This window comes from Hibiscus syriacus, unplaced genomic scaffold (assembly GCF_006381635.1).
Source record: "Hibiscus syriacus cultivar Baekdansim isolate YM2019G1 unplaced genomic scaffold, ASM638163v2 tig00110053_pilon, whole genome shotgun sequence".
Lineage (NCBI taxonomy): Eukaryota > Viridiplantae > Streptophyta > Magnoliopsida > Malvales > Malvaceae > Hibiscus > Hibiscus syriacus.
Genome location: NW_024062577.1, coordinates 1110199 through 1121104, shown reverse-complemented (window position 1 = coordinate 1121104; position 10906 = coordinate 1110199). Strand labels below are relative to the sequence as shown.

The following is a 10906-nucleotide window of genomic DNA, read 5'->3' as shown; positions in this document are numbered from 1 at the left end:
CGAAGGTATTTGGTTCCTTATAGGGTCAGCTTGAAGTTGTGGCCACGGTGGTTCGTAGCCACCGATTGATTTCTCGGTTTTAAAAAGAAAAAATAAAGAAAGAAAAAGGAAGATGAGAGAAAAGAGGAAGAGCTGCACGACTGATGAGGGAAATAGAGATTAAGGTTCCCAAAAACTTGTAATATGATATGTATATATTAGTTTCAAAACGATGTCATTTAGGGGATTAGGGCTCTATGTTTTCGCGCGTGAGGTAAACTACGAGAGAGGGGTCTCATGTTTTGATAGTTGCATTTTAGCCCCAGATTGCAACTTTTCCTAAGTTTATGGTTTTGGCCTCTTTTATTTACGCGTGTTCATTTTGATCATTATAAGCTATATATTGTTTTATTATTTTGATTTTTAGCATGTAATTTTGGATATTTGTATTTTCGTCCTAAACATATGGGTTTATTACATTTTCAGTGTTTGTAATATGTTGTTTTTATAGTATGTGTTGTGTTATTTATTTATTTTGTTTTTGGAGACATTAACTTTCCAGTTTTATTATTTAATCCCCTTTTGCTTGTTATCTTATATTTAGGAATATTTTAATTTGAATGCCTTATTTTAATTATGTCCATTTTGATCTCGAATGACATAAGTTGGTCTATTTACAAATGTAGTGCCCAGTTTGTAAAATATTTGCAATAGTTGCCTTAATTTCTTGTTGGTTTTATGATTTAATCCCTAAAGTCACAATCTTTATTATTTTGATCCATTATTTGCAATTTTATTAATTACTCGCTAGTTATAATATTTTTAAATGCTATTTTACTCGAAGAATTTATAAAAACGTGCCTTAACTGACAAGGAGTGTGTTTCCAAGAATTGTTCGAATAAAATAATACATTTTATATTCAAATGAATTTTTTAATATAATTAATATATGTATTTGAGTAATATTATTTCGAATGTGGAATCTATTGAAATGCCCCCTTAACTGATAAGGAAGATATTTCGAGAATTGTTCTAGCAAAATAACAACCTTTATATTTTTTTCTAAAAAGGGATCATAATTTAAATGCATATTCGAATTTGCCAATTTCAATATTTAGATGATGTATAATAGCTTAGGTACCGATTTCGGGCGTTGTGGGGTGTTAATCATTCTCTACACGTAACTGACTCCTGAACCCTTTTTCAAAACGGATTTCTGGTTAAACACAGATCATTTTTTATATTTGAAAATTATTTTTCTTAAAATTATTTTAAAAGGTAATTTTAGTATTTGGCCTACCTAATCCAAAGGTCGATGGCGACTCTAAATCTATTTATTTGTTCTTTATTTTAAAACCCAACCTTTTCCAAGATTAAGTTGGACCGATCCCCGCCAAAGCCCCAAAAAGTTTAAGGACCGTTCCGACAGCTTTATAGTTTTTTTGTGAGAGAGGGGAGGAAAAAGAAATCGTAGGAGAGGAGATAAATAATATAGACGAGAGAGAAAGAGTATAATTTACAGCCTTTTCTCAAGATATAAATACCCTAACAATAGGGTGACTAGTGTTAGACCTATTATGATGACGATAATCTATAGTCTAACTTAAATTAGATGGTTACAGTTATGGGAACATACTTGATTTTGATTAATCATGTAGAACAGTCAGAGGTCTTATCTATGCATTGTATCTAACTTAGAGATAATGATATTCGTGTGTCTGGAGGATATGAGTTCCTTGGAAACTTTGAAAGAAGTCTATAGGGAGATCTTGGTTGACAGAGAGCTAACAGTTCCAGAGGTGATCTCAGAAGGTATAACATTTGTGCCCTCATGTTTGAAGGAATTTCATAAAGTATTTTGATCCAAGACTTATGGTGGAAAATATAATGACCATCTCTAAATTTTATGCAATAGCAAAGGCTTCTCAACGCTCTTATTCTCAATTTATAGATGACTTATTTCTCTTTTTAGAAGATCTCAGTCGATAGGTGAATTATTTTTATGTTGGCAAACGCATCCAAACACTCATACTAAAGTCTATGCTTCGTTGAGTCCCCAGATCATTAAAAGTTACAAAATGATCCCTGATTATAGGGTATTTTTTTGTTGAGTCCTTAGACTATTAAAAGTTACAAAATGGTCACCCAACTATTCATATGTTCCAAACTCATTCTTTTCCATTAAAAAATTGACTGCAGTCTGAGCTGAACATTAACCTGTTGACTAAGATATGATAAAATCTGATAGCATAATCTCAAAAGACTATCATATCTTAGTCAGTATATTAACGTCCAACTCAGACGACTGTCAATTTTAACGGAATATGGTGAGTTTGAAACGTATGAATAGTCGAATAATCATTTTGTAACTTTTAATAGTCGATAAATTAAACAAAGCAACACCCTATAATCGGAGACTATTTTGTAACTTTTAATAATTAAGGAACTTAATAAAATAATACCCTATAGTCAAGGGACTATTTGTGTACTTTACAAAAAAAAAAACTACATTTAAGATGAACCCCATAACCTGAGCACCCAAGAAACCTCCTACAATGGTTATCATTATTGTTATGAGATAGTGTCCACTCCACAACCACATTTCAAAAACTCTTTTGGTGTATCAATCATTTAACTCCCCATTCTTTTATTATTAAGCTTTTCTCCTCCATCTTATTACTTTCCTTCCATGCTTAAGTGGTTTTGTTCCAATAAAAGAAGATTATAGTTTGACTTTTGTAAGTTTATTATATTGTTAAAGATAAATTATTATTTGTAACATTTTTAAAATCTATTAATATTAAGTTTAATAAAATAATACTACTAAATCACAATCATCATGTTAAAATCTTCAAATCATTATAAATTTTCTTTAGAAATAATTAATTTATAATTTTTGTTAACTCTTGTAATTTTTTTCCAACTTTTTATAGTAGGAAGTTTCAACAAAAATTACTCTATAATTGAGCCACTATATATACAATTTATCCTTGCTTATATGACAATTACATGAAAAGAAGTAAAATAGAATAAAGAAGTATGACTTACCATATTTTGCAATATAAAAGAAATGTTTGGAAATATCAACACTTCCAATCCTATTATTGAATTCAATACACGCTACGTATATATAGGGTTCATTGTATACATGCTCGACTTTATTAGAATAAAATAATCCGACTCTACACAACTTGGATTTTTTTCTGATAACTTACAGACATTTTTCGATTTCGAACCTTCACTTTCTTTCCCTTTTATGTGAATAATAATAATTTTTTTCCGATTCTAAAAAACTATTAAATGTATTTTTTCACAACCATTGAGTCTCTGTGATTGAATTCATTTTTTTGGAAGTTGTTTTTTTTGGTATAGTTGGTGTTTCGATTATTTTTTAATAATATTTTGTTTAAAATTAAGACATATTGAAGTGGAAGTTGATAATGGTAAGGTGGTAAAAACTCTTAAATCTCCTATGCAAAATGGAGTGCAATTACTCGTAGAATCTGTAAGTTTCTCCAATTCCAATAGACTATCAAGATCAAGCATGTTCATCGTGAAACAAATGATGTAGCGGATGCCTTAGCTCGTCTTTATATATATAGGAACACCAGGCCTCACGATTTACTAATAAAAAAACTACAACTAGAAATTCATAAAAGAATTCTTCAAAAAAATCCATAAAAAGGAGGTAGTTTGTGGGTCAGGAAATGCACTAAAGAGTTATCAAATCTGACTTTGGACGAATTTGACATCCGTTTGTTTATTTATTTTAAAAATGTATTCATAATGCGACCGGTCACCGGTGGCGCGAACAGCTAATTTGCTATACTACAGTTTTTATGAAACTATATAGAGAGTGCAGTGCATTTCCGTACTGTGGAAAATCCACTTTTTCTATCTCTCACCTTTGTTTCTACAGTTTTGATTAAGACCACCCAAAAGCAAAGATAATGGAATCCAACGAATTTGAACATCTCCTTCTTCTTTGATCTATAATAAAGATCCCTCCTTTTCATCGTTTCTAGATACCCAAAGCTCTCAACTTGTTTTATCTCCCATTTAAACAAGTTGGGTTTTAATGGTCTGTTCATTTGAATTTGCATGGAGATGGGTTTAGCGTTTTATTTTTTTGTTGTTTGTAGTGAGAGAAGTCACTTGTTTCTTTGGCTAAAAAAGTTCTTTGTGTGTTCTTTTAAAGCAAGATGAGGTTTTTGCTGCTTTGTTCAACGGGGCCACCGATCAAACGAAGGGCTGGATTGAGAATAAAACAGGCGGGTCGAGGATCATACCGTGGAAGCTAGAGGGAGGCTATTATTTTACTGTAGTTTGAGGGCTTGGTTTTATAGTGTTAACAGAAATCTGTGGCTTTTCTTTTAGTTGAATATAAGTTGAAGAACAATGGCGAAATTTGCTTTAAGACCGTTGTTGAAGAGTTTTTGCACCAATTCACCTTGGAAATATGCTGTGCTTTGGAAGCTTAGGCACCGGATCCCCTTGTAAGTTTCTCTTTCGAGTTTAGTTGTAAGAGATCATGTAATAGATTAGTGCTAATCTTTGTTAAACTGCAGTTCAACTTGTTTCCATATCTTGATGTATATATCTTGGGCTTGGCTTTATTATCTTTGAAATTCTACATTTTTAGGCGTAAACTGCCCTTGTCGGTACATTTTTAATGCAAAAGATCTGATAACATAGACCTTTTAGTAATTTCATGCTAGTGGCATCGCTTGTACCATGAATGCATCTGTAATTAAGAAAACAAATGAAGGCTTGGACTCTTGTCTATAATTGTTTTTTTTTTTAAATAGAAAAAAATATCCATTTAGAATGTTGTGATGAATCTAAGTGTTGATTTCAGGGTTTTGACTTGGAGGATGGTATTGTGTTTATCCGATACCAAGAGAATCTGTTGAAAGTAACTCAACTGATGTTTATTCTAACAATGAGATTATCCCATCACACTTTGAGATGAGCATCCCTCATGGTTGTTTTGGAGGATACCCAATTGGCCTGTTGGTGGCTCGTATGTCGATCTTCAGTATGCATGGGGAGAGGGGTAAAATTTTGATCTCAACTTTAATGCTCCCAGTAGGGTTCATTTCTTGTGATTGGATAATTGTTTTGTTTTACTTTTGGGATAGTAAAGTGCCCTCTTTTGTGATCGCCCTGAAGGAAAGGCTTGAACTTCAGGAAATTTATCATGCAGGGCCACCGAATCTCACACTACCATTATCTTATATTTATGATCATGCACCTCTCTCTGTCTCTGTTGCTTGGGTTATGGAAACAAATGTTGATTTGCATCTCTACGTTTATCAGGTTTGTTGGTAAAGTAGCATTTACGGGGAAGCATTGTTGGGTTTCCTATGATGATATTTTCACCGGCAAAGCTAGCTTTAAGTTAGTTCCGAGGTGGGTTTCTTTTGATGATGTGTGATACATTTGGTTGACCTTTTACAAATGATGGATAACATACACTTGAACTTACGCGTATTATGTTTTAATTGCTAGTGGCCGGAGGAATGGTTACTTCAGTTTGCGTCAGGAATCAAGGTAATAAAATCCTTAACTGCACCTTATTAGCTAGTCTAGATCCATATTTTAGCTACTCCAGATACATGCTTCCACATGCACACACTGGTATACATGTTTGCATGTGTTAATTGGTACAAGCTTGGTGGTATGATAGCTGCTTCATTTTATACCATTAAAATGGATGTTATATTGACTGTGATGCTCCTACAGACAATTGTGCTGGTACCTGTGCTTCCACATGGAGTTCTGCAGCTTGGTTCGTCGGAGATGGTTTGTATTTTTTCTTATCGGCTATAATTATATCTGATGTTTCTGTCAGTTGTGCGCTTCTAATCACCTAAACTATCTACAAGAGAACCATAATGATTTCAAACTTGTGATCTCTCAAAGTTGCTATATAGAGTTGAGACCCATGTGAACGGCCGTGGATTAATTAGTCGTTCCCATATAGGCGATAACTTATTTTTCCTACTACACCACAACCGCTAATCGACAATCTGTTTGCTGCTCCATATTATATCCATGCTTTTAGAAAAAAATGTGCATCTTAATGTGAGTGTAATTCCTTGTGCGGAAATTGTTTGGTGATTGAATTGAAGTAATGCAGCTGGTGCACTTGTTGTATAAATATCTTATGTTATTCAATTTATTTCTCTGTACATCAACAGGTTGTGGAAGATTTGTCTATTCCTGCATACATCAAAGTTAGATTTACCTGTAAGAACATTCACACCCAGTCACCATTGTCGGTAAGTTTAAGCCCTTTCAAGAAGTTAGAAATGTCTTCAAGTGACGCAATCAGCCAACTTAACTCTGAAGATTCAAATGCTGTTGACAGTGTTGAGCCTAAGAAGCTGTTAGCTTTAGATCAGTTAAGTTGTCCGAATGAATTCCTAGTGCCGGAATACATATCCCTGGGACTCTTGAAAGTGAGAGTAAAAATATGATTAGTGTCCCATCAGTTAGCCTCGGTGAATTACCATCACCACTAAGCCAATCTGTAAGTGTCGACCTGCTTGCAATAGAGGAGAGTGAACTGTTTAGTTTGTATTGCCTTAAGGAGGAATTGGGAACTTACACTGAATGTAATGCTTACGGAGCAGGAGAGTGTGGAGAAATCTTAGATGAAGTTACAAATCCTTACCCCACCGGATATTTTCTCGAACCACCTTTGGGAGACTATGATATTAATGATGCTGGTTTCCTTAATTTTCCCGAAGAATGTGAATTCCAAAAAGTTCTTGGACAAGCTTTCGAAAGACAGGGCAACGAATATTTGTTGGAGTCATCTTTTCTCAGTGGGGATGCATTTGGAGATGGCATTGATGCAAAAGGAGGTGATGCAGGGTATCTGTTGCAAGCTGTGGTTGGTCATGTATTTGATTGTTCCGTTGATATTGCTAGTAGATCCACTTGCATTGTGGCAACTAGCGGACAACATCCAGTGTCTTCTCGACCTCAAGGTTTAAAGTCTGATTCAATTACATCGAGCAGACTTATGTCTGCATTTTCTGGTGGGGGGAAAAGTAGTCCTAGTTCTAAATCAATTTCTTTCAAAAGTACAGTAAGCACGGTGATTGATAACGAGAATCTGGGAAATGATGGCTATTACACACAATCTAGAAAAGGAAAAAAACAATCCGCTGTCTGCAAGGGAACGACTAGACCTGGTGATAGCCCAAGGCCTAGGCCAAGGGATAGACAGATGATCCAGGATCGGCTTAAGGAGCTTCGAGAACTTGTTCCAAATGGTCCTAAGGTAAGTACTTCCTCAAGTTAGTATCTGTTTTTTTGCTTGTCATATGTCGCTCACACTCTCCGTCTTGTACTTTTTATGCTTTTCAAAGTAACCAATATACTTTTCTGATGTATTCAGTACAGCATTGATGCTCTCTTGGACCAAACCGTTAAACACATGCTGTATTTGAGGAGTGTGACCAAACAAGCTGAGAAATTGAGGCAATGGGTGCATCGTGAGGTATGTAAAATCCATGTTAGTAAAATTTAAATGTAACAGTTGCATCTATCGGAAATTTCCAAATATTAGTCTTCTCATGTTTTCTCGCTAAATATCCTTTTTCTCTTCTCATTTTTCTTTTGAAAGTTGAGAAATCGTATTTCACACATTTACATTTTTTAAGATCCTCAAAACTACAATAATGTTCATGTTGGAAGTCTTATATGCATCTGAGAACTTACTGGAAGAGTTGTGATTAACCGAAAGCTTGAGCTCTAGATATTTTCCAACTCAGAAGCCCTGGAGTACATGTGAAAATTGTTGCTTAGTTCCAATGTAGCATGAATTTATGCTGATATGAAGTTAACAGGCAATGGGAATTTCAAATTTACAGGTATTTGATCTCAAGAATATGAGGTTGTCTGAAGCCAAAGATGGTTACCAAACTGGAACAAGCTGGGCTTTTGAGATCAGGGATGAACGGAAAGTATGCCCCATTGTTGTTAAAGATCTTGCATATCCAGGTCACTTACTCGTTGAGGTCAGTTCTTTGTGGCAAGCAAAACGAAAAAATCTTTTACAAAAGGAAAAAAATATTAAACGTTTATACTTGTAGGCTTTCAAACAAATAACAAATTTCAAAACCACATCCACTGCAGATGCTTTGTAACGAGCATGGTTTGTTTCTAGAGATCGCTCAAGTAATCCGAAGCTTCAACTTAACAATCTTGAAGGGTGTTATGGAGAGCTGTTCAAACAATACATGGGCTCATTTCATTGTTGAGGTATCACTCATTTTGGAGACCTTTTATGTTCTGACAAAAAGGGCTTTTACAATGTCATATGTCTGAGACATAAATTAAACTTCATGCAGACTTCTAGTGGCTTTCACAGACTCGATATTTTCTGGCCTTTGATGAAGCTTTTACAGCGTCAAAGAAATCCTATTTCGAGTAAAGATTCAATGATGACAAACCATCTATAGGAATACCTGTGTAGGAATGCTGCGATCAAAGCTGCATGCAAGCAGTTCCACATTCTTGCATGACATACGTCTGGTAGCTCGGTGGAGAACCAACGTAAGCAGTGTAGGTTTCATGTGGCTATGGGGTGTATAATGACCGATAACTATCGTAAGCCCTTGTTCAAAGCTTAAGTCGATCTCTAGGACGTAAATTATCGTCTGTCTCCTATGTTGTTTATCTAATCTAGTCTGAGTTGTGTTTTTGTTGCTAAGACTCAAGTTCGTGTTTTGTTGAAAGAAGAAATTACAGTTCCTCTCTTAGCTTTGCTTAACCTTACATTTATCTTAAATTATCTGCCATTACTTTTACTGAAACCCTAAAAAAGAACAAATGATGCTATCTTTTCACTCAAGAAACTGTTACATTGAACCCCATTAGTTTTTTGCACAAAGTTTGTGTCTAATACATTCTGGAAGCTTGCAAAAGATTTCAAGGATTGAATAAAATAAAGCTAAAGTTTTGAAATGGCACCCTCCATCCACACATAACCTGACCAGTGATGTATGAGGCTGTTGGAAGGCAAAGGAATGCCACCATTGATGAAATCTCTTCCGGTTCTGCTATCCTCAGCATTGCCGTCCCACCTATCAGCCTCAGAAATTCCACAACGTATGCTGCATCCGCCTCCTGAAATTGAAATGAAATAAATCTTAATGGGAAAAGAAACATATCTATTCTTCCTTATTGAAGGTATGTTAGAGGTAATTTATTGGTTTCGTAATCGATGTTCTAACACCCCATGGCAAAACCGTATTCGTCTGAATGTTATCCTTTGCCCACTCACATGCCAAGCTCTTTGTAATCTGCTTGATTGCAGCTTTAGATGCCGAATACGCCGATAATGGAGGTAGAGCCATTGAACCGGCTGCAGAGGAGATGAACACAATATTTGCAGTTCCTGATGCTTTAAGGAAAGGATGTGCAAGCTGACAGAGAAGATGAGGAACCTCAACGTTGGTACTCATTACAGTTGCGTAGTCTCCCAGAGTGTTTTCCTCGCAAGGCTTGATAACAGTGGTGCCTGCATTATTGATCTGTGAAGAAACTTGGTTTTCAGTTACTTATTCATGTGTTCATACCCCATACCGGAAATCAAAAACCGAATTCTCTGACCTGAGAAAAACTTACGAGGATGTTGAGTTTGCCAGCAAAAACAGATAAGCAGTCTCCATAAACTTCTCTCTTTGCTCTCTGCAAGAAAGGTCGCAAACCGAACCGGTCACATTAACCTTTACTCTGCCATTCTTGCAACTTTTCATTAAGCTGTCTGGTTCCTGGAACATGTATGAACTACTGCACGAAGTGTTGCTAGTTCTTCCACAGCTGCACATCTGACGTACAATCAAACTATCAAACCATCATATTCGATGAAAGAAACGGGAAAATAGATAGATAAAAATGGAGCTTGTCGAACCCTATGTCTCTTGTTCCACCAGTGACAAGTGCAGTCATACCCCGAACAGACCACCTTTACTTCATAAAACCTGGTTCTTTCCCAGCCACGTTCCTGAATGAACTGAAACACTAGCCACTGCCAGTTTTAAATGGATTAATAGTTTAATAATAAATGGCGATTGCCTATTGTAGACCAAAACAAAGAAAATTAAGAATCCAGAAAAGGACAAACCAGAAACGTCGAAGATATGGAGCTACCAGCTTTATGGAAACTAGGTTTCGAACTTTTCTTACTGGAAATCTACTCTATGATATCCTTTTGAACTTGATTCCAAGGCATTTAAAGATTTCACTTTTAGATATCAAACAGGGCTGAAAAATCTGGAAATCCCATTTACCATGATTTGATTCTTTGCTTAGTAGGTAGGTACGAAGGATCTATATAAAGTAACCTAAAGTTCAGTTTCTGGTGCAGGAAATATTAATGAATTACACAATTTGTTATCAAATTTCATACGAGAGTGATGAATGATGAAAATTCCCGAGTCTAACCACTTTCTATTTCCTTATATTGAGACAGCCTTTGTGCATGAATGCTAATACCAATCCTACACAAATTTCTTTGACATTGATAAAATAAATTAAAGAAAGATGAATTGGTAGAGAAATTAAAAATGCAATAGACTCGTTAAAAAAAATGCATGCAGTTAGGCCTATAAACGGATCGAATGAACACGAACAACTAATCAAACGAAATTTTTTGTTCGTGTTCGTTCCTTAAGAAATTTAGCATGTTCGTGTTCGTTAAAATGATAAACGAACACAAACGAACATAAAATTAATTAAGTTTATATTTTAGAAGAGTTTTTTTCTTTCCAAATAATTTTAGGATTTAAATTTTCTTTAATTAATTTGAATATTTTTATTTGGGTTTAAAAGTAATTGTGTTTTAAAATATTATTGAGTTTAAGTTTAAAATTTATTACATCATAATATTTCAAATAAGTTTGGAGAT

The 10906-nt window shown here is 34.9% G+C and overlaps 2 pseudogenes; one reads left to right on the top strand and one right to left on the bottom strand.

Annotated features, from left to right (window-relative positions):
• Nucleotides 1-3821: 3821 nt before the first annotated feature.
• LOC120214173 lies at nt 3822-8756 on the top strand (annotated as a pseudogene).
• Nucleotides 8757-9081: 325 nt separating this feature from the next.
• Nucleotides 9082-9948, bottom strand: LOC120214108 (annotated as a pseudogene).
• Nucleotides 9949-10906: the final 958 nt, after the last annotated feature.